Source organism: Erinaceus europaeus, chromosome 20, assembly GCF_950295315.1.
Source record: "Erinaceus europaeus chromosome 20, mEriEur2.1, whole genome shotgun sequence".
NCBI lineage: Eukaryota > Metazoa > Chordata > Mammalia > Eulipotyphla > Erinaceidae > Erinaceus > Erinaceus europaeus.
The window spans coordinates 2742077-2756750 of NC_080181.1; the positions used below are offsets into that span (position 1 = coordinate 2742077).

The 14674-nt window shown below is 48.3% G+C and overlaps 1 pseudogene; it reads left to right on the plus strand.

Moving 5' to 3' along the window:
* Positions 1-5212: 5212 nt before the first annotated feature.
* On the plus strand, positions 5213-5741 carry LOC103111434 (CDKN2AIP N-terminal-like protein; annotated as a pseudogene).
* Positions 5742-14674: the final 8933 nt, after the last annotated feature.

Below are 14674 nucleotides of genomic sequence, written 5' to 3' on the forward strand. Positions count from 1 at the left end.
TTCGACTTCCTGTTCACGGGTCACTTCGGAGCTTCCTTTTCATCAGAACCACGATAAAGACGCACGGCCTGCCTTGAGGTAAAAGTACAGGCTTATCCAAATGGAGCTCGACTCTGTTGTCCCCGTCAGGAGCTCTGCCTTCGAGGGAGCGCGACAGTTCTGACCAGACGCCTGAAGTCCAAACCCCGCGGTCAGGGTCTGACCTCTCGGCTGAGTGTGCGGTTATGAGTATCGGGCCATGTGTGGAGATCAGCCCAGGGCATGTGGTCGGCCATGTGGGGCTGGGCGGAGATGGGTCTCGAGCAGAGGAGTCGCTGGGGGCTCTGACCCAGGGCACAGGGGCTGCAAAGGGGCTCTGGTGCTGAGGTGAGACTTCTCCCTGCTCGGGATGCTGCCATCACAGACTAAGCTACTGCAGAACAGATGTTCCGCCTCCCGCTCTTCTGAATTCTTCCCAGTGGGAAACACGTTTGTTTCCTGATTGTTCACCACTCTCTACTTTCCAAGAGAGGAAGCTAGCTTTGGGGTGTGACCTGCGAGTCATCGCAAGCCTATCCTGCCACCTCTGCAGCCTCTCTTCCTCCCCCCACAAGGCCCTGGGTGCTGACAACTAAAATGGTACTGACCAGAAATAATAAAAAAATAATCAAAAACTGACATTAGGCGCAGGTCAGGCGGTAGTAGGTTAAGCGCACGTGGCACAAAGCGCAAGGATGGGCATAAGGATCCCGGTTCGAGCCCCCGGCTCCCCACCTGCAGGGGAGTCGCTTCACAGGTGGTGAAGCAGGTCTGCAGGGGTCTATCTTTCCCTCCCCTTCTCTGTCTTCCCCTCCTCTCTCCATTTCTCTGTCCTGCCAACAATATCAATGACAATAGCAATGACAACAATAACAAGGGCAAGTACAAGGACAACAACATGGGGAAACGGCCTCCAGGAGCGGTGGATTTGTTGTGCAGACACTGAGCCCCAGCAATAACCCTGGAGGCAAAAAAAATAAATGTTTGCCTCCTCACCTGCTCTTCTCCTGGTCTTTTCATAGCGACATCAGCTGCTAATTTTGCAAGCTGACGATTTTATGTGTCCCGACGATTAGGCTATAAATGTCTAAATGGCCCTCAGACAAAAATGTTCCTCAGCCTTGTTCTAGAATAAAGAAGATGGGGGTGGGGGGCAGCTGCTGACAGAGGGCTAGTCCCACAGACACTGAACCTGAGGGGACAGCCCTACTGACAAAAAACAAAAAAGATATAGTTCACTGTGTAACTTGCTGAGGATCACTACTGAAGTTTATATCACACACACACACACACACACACACACACACACACACACACACACACACACACACACACACACACACACACACACACACACACACCCTCTTAATAGCAGGGCTATTGCTGGGGCTTGGTGACTGCATGATGAACCCACCACTACCAATGGCAATTAAAAAATCTTTTTTGGGGGGGTCTCTTTGACAGGACAGGGAGAAGCTGAGAGAAAACAAGGAGATAGAAAGGGGGGGTAGAAAGACTGATACCTAATAGACCTGCTTCACTCATGAAGCACCCCCACCCCCCAACCCCCAAGATGGGGCTGGGGCTGGGGCTGGAGCCAGGGTTCCTGCTCATGGTTACATGTGAGCTCAGAGAGCTACGCCACTGCCTGGCCTCTTCAAATTTTAGATTTTAGAATATCTTGGATTTTTTTTAAAAAAATTTCTTGTTGACTTCAAGTAACCATTCTTTTAGCCCCATACGTACTTGTCTCTATCACAACAAATGTCTCCATGGATTCTGAACTCTCACTTCCCTTCACCTTTCCTACCTGTCGCTGGACTCCAGGGAACGCCCCCAATTCATCAGGCATGTGTATGTGCATCCATATTCAATCACCAGCACATTCCTGGGGTGGGGGGCTGGGGAGGAGCTTCACAAGTGGGGTGACATGAGTAGCACTGCACTGTCTCTGAATCTCCCCTCTCTACCTCGACCTCACCCTCTATCAAACAAAAGGGAAAACTGAGAACAGCTGAGTCATGCAGGCACTTAGCCCCAGTGACAACCTTGGTGGGGGGGGGGGGATAAACACGAATACCCTAATTTGTCCCTCTAGATATGAATCCTACACAAAAACTGTCCAGCAAGGACAGTCCCTGTGGGTGGTGTGCAGGTGCTCCTGTGACCAGGGCTGGCTGTGCAGAGTCTGCTTGTCTGAGCTCAGCCCCGTGAAACTCTCCAGTGGAAGAGAATGTTCCTCACTTCAGATGCATGGCCGACTCGGTATTCCCAGAGGGGTTCGTAGGCTCCTGCCTGTGAGAAGCTGCCTACTTCTGAAGTATGGGTGACAACTGACGGTTACCATAATAGTTTGTCTGACAGTGATTGCATGCTCTAAACTGAACCCGCTTAACATTCTATTTCTAAAAAAAATATCTTGGATTACATTGCTTGCTTGTTCGAATTTAAAAGAATTTGCTATGTATGAAGCAGGAAGTCTATGATTATTAACAAGTCTTACACTAATTATATTATGTGGGTTTGATGTGATATCACACAGAAAATTTAGCTACAACAGATGCCTCCATAATACTTCTGTTTTCCTTTTGCTGAAGTGTAAAGTCTCTAAGAGCCATTAAAAAAAAGGAACACTTGAAATAGCATTCTTGAAACAACACAAATCAGTCATTGTATCTGTATCTATTCTTTTGTCTGATAAATTTATCAAAATGTGTTCAAAACTGCTTCTCATCACCAATTCCCCTCAACTAAAATGTGAGTCAATTCTGCTTTTTCTCCCTGTAAGACAATTGCCACACATTTTTAGAACTTTGCATCTTCAAACCAGAACCGAACCACACAACTTTGCGTCACCAGTCAATGCCAGTTATCCTGAGAAAGTCACTGTGAGCAGAAGGTGCTTCTACGTTGTGCATATACAAACTACTGTCATTTACTGTCGACTGTAAAACATTAATCCCCTAAAAAAGAAAATCAGTATTTTAAAAAAGGTATTTGTGATGGGATCAGCTGAACACAATTCTAATCAGATAAAAATCCTAAGTGAGGGCTGGGCAGCAGAGCAGTGGGTTAGGCGCACATGGCATGAGGCACAATGACAGAATTTGAGAAAGGAGGGGGATAGAGGAAGAGGGAAAGACAGACACCTGCAGACCTGCCTCACGGCTTGCAAAGTGACCCCCTGCAGGTGGGGGCTGGGGGCTTGAACAGGGATCCTTGCGCCGTGCCCATGCCAACAGCCTGTTAGGGCCTAAGGAGATATATAATCTTTATTTAGTGGTTAGAGACAGCCAGAAATCAGGGGTCAGGGTGGTGGTGTAAATGGCTAAGCACACAGAGTACGAAGCGCAAGGACCTGCTCAAGGATTTGGGTTCGAGCCCCCGGCTTCCTACCTGCAGGGGGGTCGCTTCACAGGCGGTGAAGCAGGTCTGCAGGGGTCTGTCTTTCTCTCCCCCTCTCTGTCTTCCCCTCTCTCCATTTCTCTCTGTCCTATCCAACAACAATAACAACAATAATAACTACAACAATGATAACAAGGGCAACAAAAGGGGAAAAGAATGGCCTCTAGGAGCAGTGGATTCGTAGTCCCAGCAAGAACCCTGGAGGCAAAAACAAAACAACAAAAAAAACTTAAGTGGAAGGTTTGAACTCCATGAGATGAGCGTGTGTGTTGTCTTCCTCGGATCTTACACAGCTGGTGAGTGTGACAAGGCCCTCAGTGAGCACAGAGACCCACGCGGGACTCCTGGCCTGTGGCCCTTGAACTTGCCCGGCTCCCACGTGCCCGGGCCAGCTCCTCCAGCAGTGAGCTCCGCATGGCTTGAGCCAGTCAAGCACAATGCCGCATGGATTGATTTAAGTGTACTGACGGTCTTCAGAAGACAGGAGGCCCTGGAGCTTCACTGTGACACCCCTGCCGCCTTGGGCTAAAGACCAGGGAGCCCTCTAGCTGAGTGGAACCTCTGAACAAAACAAGCCCATTTGCACCTCCTTCCTGAGCTGCAGAAGCCCGTCTGCCAGGCAAACTCTGCCCAGAGCAAGGACGACATCCTGGCGGAGACTGAGTTCCCCTGGCCCACCGCAAACTAAGTCGTCCTGAAACCAGACAGCTTCCCTGCCCCTGCCCAGGACCTCTCCCCGCTCTAGTCTCAGGGCCGTGCCCCGTCATGCCCGCTCACAGCCGCGAGGCCAGCTCCGAAGTTAGCCATGCAGGCCATCTACTCCCAAGTCACAAACGCCAAGCTGTCCAAAAGCACTGAGGGGAAGGGGGGGAGGGGGGAAGGGGGAAAGACAGGGGAGTAGCCAGCGGCGAGATGGAGACAAGGTTCAGAGCTTTACGTATTCCCACAGCCAGCCCCTACCATCCTTCTTCCTTGAGGTGTCTGAAGAGCTCGTTGTCAGAAAGTGATATTCTTGAAAGAGAAGGCTCTCAACTACCTCAGGTTTTGATGAGCTTATCTCAGCCTGAGCAGCACCCTCAGCCTCATCTAACCAAAGTCAGACTGGTTGCTTTATCGTGTCCTTCTCAGCTTGGAGAACTGTCTCCCTTATCAACTGTGGAGTGAGAGGGACTCAGAGGAAAGCCTAGTGGGGACAGTGCACGGATGCTCCCCAGCAAGATGGGTGCTGGATGAGACGTGACTGCACCACACCATCAGGAGGGACTTTTGCTGTGACTGTTTCTCGGCTTCAGTTTAACAATACTTCTCCATGGCAACATTTGAAGACAGTCATTCTGTAACACCCCACTGTGGAGCTCCCTGAGGTTTATTCAAGTTTATTCAGGTAGGTTCGCTTCTGTATCATTGCTCGGAGACTTACCTTGAAGACAACTGGTGAAACAGCAGGCATCCTGAAGGTTCTGGGTAAAGAGATGAGTCTTTCTTCCATGCCAGTGTGACACACTGTGGGATTTAATAAAGTTCTAGACCACAGCACAGAACATTTTGGGTCTTATGGAATACAACTATTTCTTAGTCACTAAAAAATAAAACAGTCGGGCAGTAGCGCAGCGGGTTAAGCGCACATGGTGAAAAGCGCAGGGACCGGCGTTAGGATCCCAGTTTGAGCTCCCGGCTCCCCACCTGCAGGGGAGTCGCTTCTGCAGGTGTCTGTCTTTCTCTCCCCATTTTCCCCTCCTCTCTTCATTTCTCTCTGTCCTATCCAACAACAACAACATCAATAACGACAACAATAACAACTACAACAATAAAACAAGGGCAACAAAAGCGAAAATAAATAAATAAAAAAATATTTTTAAAAATCTTTAAAAAAAAAAAAACAGACATCGGAGACGGAGACCGCAATGGTGGGTGGTGAGGCAGCTGCCGCCGCCGTGGAGAAGCTGCTCTCCAGGTGCGGCAGGCGACCGACCGACTTCGCCAAACAGCTCTGCTCCTACTCGGAGAGCAAGAAGCAATGGAAAGCCCGCATGGAATTCATCCTGCGCCACCTGGCCGACTTCCGTGACCCGCCCTACGGCAGCGGCCGCCTGGACCAGCTGCTGTCCCTCTCCCTGGTCTGGGCCACCCACCTCTTCCTGGGTTGCAGCTACAACAAAGGCCTTGTAGACAAGGCGATGGAAATGGCTGGCTGATGGGACTGAAGTGGGCGACCTCCCACGGTTTACCACCAGAAGTGAAACAGTGAAAAAGCATCAAAGCTAAGCTGTAAGTTTGATCACATTTCCGTCATCAACTACAGAAGAGAACCATCTACAGAATCAGGAGTCTGGGGTGACTATGACATGGATCATGGATGTTCTCTTAAGACCCCTGCTATTACCAACATAGGAAAGAGGTAGTTGAAATGAAAAGGAATCTTGTCTAGATTATCATCTTGAAAGTTATCATTCTTCAAGTCGCTATCACTGGAAAAGTATCCATGGCTATTTATTTATAAATCACACAGCCTTTATTTTAAGTTTTTAAGTGTCAAACTTGTCAAAGTTTTACTCTCATCTTTTTAAGATTTTCTTCACTGGTGCAAGACTAGAGCACTGCTCTGTCATTTACGATGTCTTTCTTTGCGTGGTGCTGGGGAAGGAACTTAGGGCCTCATTCATGCAAGGCATGCACTCTACCCCTTGAGCCCCTCTAAACTTATTATAAATGCCCACATCCTTTTTTTTAATGTCAATGTAATAATGGCAGGTAATGAATTTTACAATTTGAACTTTTCAACAATGTGCCTTTAAGTCTGAAAAATAAAATCATGGGTGGTGATTTTTAAATTGCTCATCCAGAACTCACCTGCTGATGCAAACGGAGAACTGAACTTCTGCCCGTTAGTGATGCGTGTTAGTGCTTGCTGCCTTTTCTCTGTGGCTGCTCAGGGGTCTACAGCCTGTATGACTGAGCACTGGGCAGAAGCAATCACTCTCCACATCCAGAAAAGTGGGGATTCAAGCATGAAGGCGAGCCGTCCCCGGAACTTACAGAGGCTACATTGGGCTGGTTTGCTCTCTCAGATTTTTTTTTTTTAATATTTATTTATTCCCTTTTGTTGCCCTTGTTTTAGTTGTAGTTATTATTGCTGTTGTTATTAATGCCGTTGTTGGATAGGACAGAGAGAAGTGGAGAGAGGAGGGGAAGACAAGAGAGGGAAAGACAGACACCAGCAGACCTGCTTCACCACCTGTGAATTGACTCCCCTGCAGGTGGGGAGCCGGGGGCTCGAACCAGGATCCTTATGCCTGGTCCTTGCGCTTTGCGCCACGTGCACTTAACCCGCTGCACTACCACCCGACCCCCTGCTCTCTGGAATCTCATGTCAGACATATACTTCAGCTGCACTTTAGTAAATAAATAAAAACCGGAGGCCAGTGAAGTTGTTTTCCTGGACAGTGCACCACGCCCCAGGCCTGCCCCCCACACACTGCGGGAAGCCTTGCCTCAGTCTCTTTCACTGTTTCTGTCAGAAAATAAGTAAATAAAATGAAAGTAAAGCTTGCCTCAAAACCAACTCTTCTGGGCAAAGTGCCAAGGATAGAAATCCCATAGAATTTTTGCTTAGGAGCTCTGAATACAACCAAGGCCACCTTGCAGTCATGGCAGGGTGGGGAGTTGAGCTTGGCGTGCCCACTAGCCCAGCTCACAAGCTGACAGTGTAACTAACAGAGGGGCGTCCCTCCTGACAGCTGCCAGCACACATCCCGCCCCAAACCTGACGCGCTCTCTCCAATGGACAATGGCACCCAGCAGCCTACCACATCCTGCTGTGTACTATGCCAGAGTCCCTGCCTTGTGAGTCAATGCCAGGTTGCATTCATCCTTTCCATGGGAGCAGGTTTCTTTGCCAATGTGCTGTTTCCTGAGTCCTGGGGAGCAAGTTAAAACAATAGCTACCAAACAAAAGAGCTGAGCCTTCAACTGGGGGTAAAATAAACAACAAGTGAACAGAACACACACTGGCTCACAGAGCTTCCATCTGAACTCCAATCATGCCAGCTTTTCACAGTGAATCTGCACCCGGCACCAACGTGTCAAGGTACTTGGAGCAGCAGCTACCATAGTGTTATGAGTCTTTTCAGTTTATCAGAATATAGAACAGAATTTCTGAAAGAACTTTTTATCAATAATCTAGTACCATCTTTTTTTTTTTTTTTTTTTGCATGTTGAAATACACAACTTTTGGACAAAGTTACAGAAGCACTTCTCTGTGTAAATATTTATTATTTTTATATTTGGCTCCAGGGTTGTTGCTGGGGCTCAGTGCCTGCACTAAGAATCCACTGCTCCTGTGGCCATTTTCCCCCCCGATATTTTAGGTAGGACAGAGAGAAATTGAGAGAGGAGGGGGAATATAGAGAGGGAGAGAGAAAGAAGACACCTGCAGACCTGCTTCGCTGCTTGTGAAGCATCCTCCCCGCAGGTGGGGAGCCGGGACTTGAACTGGGATCCTGGTGTAGATCCTTAGGCTTTGTACTATGTGCGCTTAACCTGCTGCACTACCGCCTGACTCCCGTATAAATTTTTCATAGGCCGTTGGAAATGTACTGGAGAAAAGCTCTGAATATAGCCAGCTGACGTGCAGGTTCCTCTCCATGCTCATCTTTAAGATTCTACTTCTCAAATAGCACCATCAATCACTTAGGCACAGAGGCCTACTTTATTTTTTTAAATCTTTTAAAAAAACATTTCAGGGGGCCGGGTGGTGGCTCACCTGGTTGAGTGCTCATGCTACATTGTAAGGACCTGGGTCGAGATCCCCCTGTCCCCACCTGCAAGGGGGAAAGCTTTGCAAGTGGTGAAGCAGTGTTGCAGGTGTCTCTCTGTCTCTCACTCTCTCCATCCCTCTCGATTTCTGACCGTCTCTATTCAATAAATAAATTTTAAAAAGATATATTTCAGGGGATTAACGGTTTACAATAAATACAGCTGTTGGTACATGTGTAAAATTCCTCAGTTTTCTGCAAAACACTCTCACCGAGGTCTTCCTCCACCCTCCTGGCCCTGAGGCCCCCACCCCTACCCCCACCAGAGTCCTTTACTTTGGGGCAATATACCAAGCCCTCTCCTCCCCCTCTATCACCAGTCCCGTGTCTCTGCATGTTCCTTTTCAAGGCACACCCATCCTCTGCTCTCTTTCATGGCAGGACTCCTTGGAGCACTGCCTCAGCCTTTACTGGCTGTGTTCTCCTGACTGCAAACAGACTTTACTGCAGGAGGACCCCTGAGGTGCTCTTGCCAGGGTCCCCACAGACCTCCACGCTGTGCAGTCAGTCTGGGACTGTCATCTTCATGTGGACAGCTGGGAATCCAGCCAGACTTTCCTGGGACTTGCCCCTACAGACCTGGTCACTCTTTCTCTGTTTTTGTTCATGTCTTTCACCTTCTGAACTGTAAATATTGAAGTAGCTGGGATGTGCCTTTCTTCTTGTCCCTTAGAGACCTCCCAGCCTTATATAGGATCATCTAGGTCCCTGACATGTGTCCAGCCTGGAACGTTGTGCTGAAGCTCAGATCTGGGTAACCAAGTGACACTCAGATCTCACCTTAGGCGCCGAGAAGCACTCCAAAATCAGAAAGTCCAAAGAGAAATGTGGATCTTGCTTACCAGTGCCCAGGTCAGTGCCCACGTCTGCTGAACGGCCGCCAGGGTGCAGCTGGAACAGCGCTCTGGAAAGCAATGAAGCAGCACTTTCAGTTCCCACTCACTCTCTCTGTCATCTCCAGTCTGTCAACAGTGGGTCCACACAAGCACCACCATCATCTTTCCTTCTGGAGAAAATGCTTCCTCTCTGGCCTTTCACTCTGGCTTGGAATAGCATCAAAAATGCATAAATAGGGGACCAGGCGGGAGCGCAACGGGTTAAGTGCACATGGTGCCTTGAAGCATAAGGACCGGCATAAGGATTTCGGTCCGAGCCCCCGGCTCCCCACCGGCAGGGGGGTCGCTTCATAGGTGGTGAAGCAGGTCTGCAGGTGTCTTTCTCCCCTCCTCTTTCTCCCCTCTTTCAATTTCTCTGTCCTATCTAACAACAGCTACATCAATAACAATAACGATAAACAACAAGGGCAACAAAAGGGAAATAATAGCCTCCAGGAGCAGTGGGTTCATAGTGCAGGCACCGGGCAACCAGGAATAACCCTAGAGGCAAAAAATTAAATAAATAATGCATAAATTAAAAAAAAAACTTTTCTTTTCTGTTGAAAATAAGTCTTTCTCCAGCGGTTCCCATCTCACTCAACAGGGGAAATAAAGGCTCTCAATTCACTGCACATGCTTTGGGAACAAGCCCTGACCCAACCTTCCTAGTGCTCCCCTCTCCTTTACCCAGGCTGCCCCTGAACCTCTTATGGGAGGTGAGCCGCCCTCACTCACAACCAGTCTGGAAAAGGCTTGACATTGTTTTTGTTTACTTCCATACCCCCACCCCCAGCTCTCAGATGAGTGCATATTAACCTGTATTTGTTAATGAAAACATAACAAAAATGTAGTGCCCCGCAGACACCTGTTCCACGGAGATGAACAACAGCCCGCGTGTGTCAGCAATCACACATCACCAAGCTCAGGGACCCGTGTTCTAGCCCCCGCCCCGCCTCCATCTGAATGGGGGCAGTGCTCACAAGCAGTGAAGCAGGGCTGCTGTTGTCTCTTGACCTCTCCTCTATCTCCCCCTTCCACCTCAGTTTCTCTCTGTCTCTCCATTATATATATATATATATATATATATATACACACACACATATATATATATGAAGTAAAAAAGCAGTATTTTAAAAGTTACTTTTCAAAATATCTAACCGTCGTGATCATGAATGAGAAGGTCACGATTTTCACTGCAAACACAACTGACCACAATCTGTGTAGCTCAGTCAGCTCCAGCTCCCATGGACACGGCTGGCATCCTTGTAGAACACGCCAGCCTCAATCTTTGCGGGGAACCACAGGGCTTGCTAGCAGCTAGGGGGGATCGCTGAGCACGCCCAGAGCCTCATGGCTGCTTTCTGCAATCTACGAGAGGCAATGTTTCCTTAAATGCTAATGATGGTTTTTAGATACTGTAATTTGGCTACACTGGGTTAAATATTTTTAGTTTTAAAGTTGGTAAATACATTGATGGTCAGAAGGGAATGACAGTGATTCTTGGGGGACATTTCTCTGCCACTAACCACCCGTCAGGACTGGAGGCTCAGGCTGGAGGCTGGATGCCCCTGGGCTGATCTGCAGAGCACATCAGCTCATGTTCCGCGTGGGCTCTCTTCAATTATAATTAACATGGAACTTAATAATGTGTGACTTGGCAAACAAGCAAGTTGGAAGGCTAGCGCCTTGGAAACTGCAATCTTACTAGAAAAGCACCTTCCTAATTGTTTGCCTGCTGGTGGTTTGGTACAAGCCCATGGTAGCTTCCGTTTTACCCCAGACCCAGTCATGCATTTTATTTCCCACTCCTTTTTTCAAAAATCTCATTCTTATTCCTTTTTTTTTTTTCTTGGTTAGCTGTACATATTCCCTCTTCTTGTGACACAAATAGAAGCTGACACCAGTGATCTCTTGATAATAGCCTTCTGTGGGTTGGAATTACTTCACCTAACTTTACTTAACAGGAAAAAAAAAAAAAAGGAGTGGGGAGAAGAGAATGCTTCTCAGTCCCCGCCCGCTATGCCTCACTCGGGCTCCATTTCTGCTCGGGGTGCCATCTGTTTGCACTCTTCCAGTAGTGTTGAAATGTCGGGGATCGCTTAAACCGCACACAGAGGGTTTTGCTTCGAGCCACACCTGCACATTCAAAATGAAGTGTAAGCACTACCCACTCCTAGCACAGAGGAAGAACCAGCTTTGTCCACTGCCGTGGGCTCAGAGGAAAAGTAACGTTTCTTCCTCTGCTGGAGGCTGTCTTGATTCACTTTTACAGGAGAGAAGCCTGGCTTGAACTAGCAGTAACCTCGGCGTGTCCTTTTGAATAGCAGATGACCTCTCCCCTAAGCGGAACTTCAGAAACAAAGAAAGGGAGGCCACGGGGTGAACATCAGACTGTGTGGCTTGTCCCAGCACACCCAGGGACTCCGCAGGGTTAGCAGAGGGCTGGGCGGCCCAGAGAACTGCGGCTGAATGTTGTCCCTGTGGCTGGGTGTGGCTGACAGAGCCTCTCACATGGAGATAAGCTGGGCACAGAGAGCAACAACTATCTCACCCATTATCATCTCCCCAATAAAGTGCTTAAAAAAACAACAGAAACCAGGGGTGGGGTGATAGCATAATGCTTATGCAGACTCTCTTACATGACTGAGGCTCCAAAGTCCCAGGTTCTACTCCCCGCACCACCATAAGCCAGAGCTGAGCAAGGCTCTATTGGAAAAAAAAAAAAAAAAGTGAAACTTGTCCTTGTACAATGAAATTCTATCCTAATTCCCATAAAGGTTCTGGCTGATTGCGAGAACCATTTTGTGATGCCTGTGCAGATCCACTGTCAGGGATGTGAAAGCATGCTTGCTTGAGAGGGTGCGGTCATCACCCCTGTAGCACTTGGGCTCAGATATCCCATGGGATGTGTGGACTGAGCAGATGGTGGCCACCCAGAGCTCAGAACAGTGCCTGCTCTTTAAGCAGCAGGGGAGTCACAGTCATGCTGGCTGGCCAAGACTTTCTTGGTCATTTACTGTATTTAGAATATCATGCTGGGGCCAGGCAGTAGTGCACCTGGTTAAGTGCACACACTACAGTGCAGGAGGACCCAGGTTCAAGCCCCTGGTCCCCACACCTGCAGGGAGGAAGTTTCACGAGTGGTGAAGCAGGGCTACAGATGTCTCCCTCCCTCTCTATCCAGAAGTAAATACTCTTTTTAAGAAGAAGATACTAAGGAGCCAGGCAGTAGCGCAGCAGGTTAAGCACACATGGCAGTACGCGCAAGGACTAGCGTAAGGATCCCGGTTCAAACCCCTTGCTCCCCATCTGCAGGAGGGTCACTTCATGGTTGATGAAGCTGGTCTGCAGGTGTGTCTATCTTTGTCTCACCTCCTCTCTCGATTTCTCTCTGTCCTATCCAACAACAATGACAGTAATAACAATGATAAACAATTATGGCAACAAAAGAAAAAAAAACAGCCTCCAGGAGCAGTGGATTCATAGTGCAGGCACTGAACCCCAGCAATAACCCTGGAGGCAAAAAAAAAAGAGGAATATACTAAACATGAAATGTATAATTAAGTGTTTGAAAAAGACATGTGTAGTATACAATAATTTTACCTCTTTATTTTAATGCCAGGGAGAGAAAGACCAAAGCACTCCTGAGTTTTGGCTTCTGGTGGTGCCGAGGATTGAACCTGAGACCTCTGAACTTTAAGAATGTCTCCCTGAAGACATTTGCACGGCTGTACGGCCTCCCTGGGCCTATAATATTTTCTTCTCTGGAGCCCTGCCCCACTAGTGAAAGACAGAAACAGGCTGGGAGTACGGATCGACCTGCCAACACCCAGTGGAGAAGCAATTACAAAAGCTAGCCCTCCCACCTTCTGCACCCCATGAGGATCTCTGGTCCATACTCCAGAGGGATAAAGAACAGGAAAGCTTCCAGTGGAGGGATGGGACACGGAACTCTGGTGGTGGGAACTGTACCCTGCTTATCCTATAAGTTTTGTTGATAATTTATTAATAAAATAAAATTAGAAAGTAATTTAAAAGAAAATGAAATAAAGCATGTGAAAAAAGAGTTGTATGTTTAATTAAAATATGTAAGAAAGATGTTTCTAATTAGAGCTCTATTTTTTCTGAAATCGTACATTAAAAAAAAAAAACCTAACAACAACGGAGCCAGGCAGTGGCACACCACGTTAAGTGCACATAGTACTAAGCATAAGGACCCACACAAGGATCTGGGTTTGAGCTCCCCACTCCCCACCTGTAGAGGTGAAGCAGGTCAGCAGGTGTTTATATTTCTCTCCCCCTCCTCTCAATTTCTCTCTGTCCTATCTAATAAAGTAAAAAAAAAAAACAAAAACAGTCTCCAGGAGCAATGGGTTAGTACTGCAGGCACTGAGCCCCAGCCACAACCCTGAGGCAAAAGCAAACAGACAAGTAACATTACAAGGACACGCTCTCTTATTTTTATGTTGAGCTGAAAACACTAACATGTTCTTTCCTGACAGATCAGTCTGAGAGCACGGACATAATTTTCAGCCTCTTTTAGGTCCCTTTTAGGTTCAATTAGTGTCACTTTACATATGGTGATGCTCCAAGTAAGCACTTGTTGGATGGATCTATGAATATAAGAGAGTGTAGCAAGCCAGCAGTATCATCACCTAGCTGGCAGTGCGCGGATGTGAGCAGGGTGCCTACAGTGCCAATTCTGAAGCAAAACGCACACCGTCAAGTCTTGTAAGTTAAACCTCAGCCAAACGACCCGCTGGCCTGTGTAGTATGCTGTGGGGAGACCTGGGCATCCCCAACCTGGGTGTGTGGAGAGCATGGGCTCTGGATGGAGAGGCAGGCCTGGTGAGCCCACTGGCCCTTCACGCCTCCCTACTAAGACCTTGCGAGGACCCGGCCGGGGGCCTGCTCAGGACGTGAGGAGCCGCTGCCTGGAGCCTGCCTGGCACAGTGTGCACAGTGCCACAATGATTCCACGTTGCTGTGGTACCAGAGGCCCTGCTCATGCGATTGCATTGCTCCTAAGCGAACTTTCTCACTCAGAGAGAGAGGGAGGGGCAGAGGGTAGAGAGCACAGTGGTTCTGCCTGAGGCTCCAAAGTCACAGGTTCAATCCTCTGCACCACCATCAGCCAGAGCTGAGCAGTACTCTGGTAAAAAGAGAGAGAGAGGGAGCTGGGTGGTCTTTGTCTTTCTGACTTAGCTCACTTAACACAGTTCCTTCTAGCTCCAGAGAAGGTGAGAGAAGGTGGGCTCATTGTTCTTCATAGCTGCGTAGTATTCCATTGTGTATATATGCCACAGCTTGCTCAGCCACTCATCTGCTGTTGGGCACCTGGGTTGCTTCCAGGTTTTGGCTATTACAAATTGTGCTGCTATGAACATAGGAGTACACACCTCTTTTTGGTTGGGTGTTATGGAGTCCTTGGGGTACATCCCCAGGAGAGAAATTACTGGGCCATGTGGAAGGTCCATGTCTAGCCTCGTGAGAGTTCTCCAGACTGCTCTCCACTGAGACTGGAGCAGTTTAAATTCCCATCAGTGTGCAGAAGGATGCCTC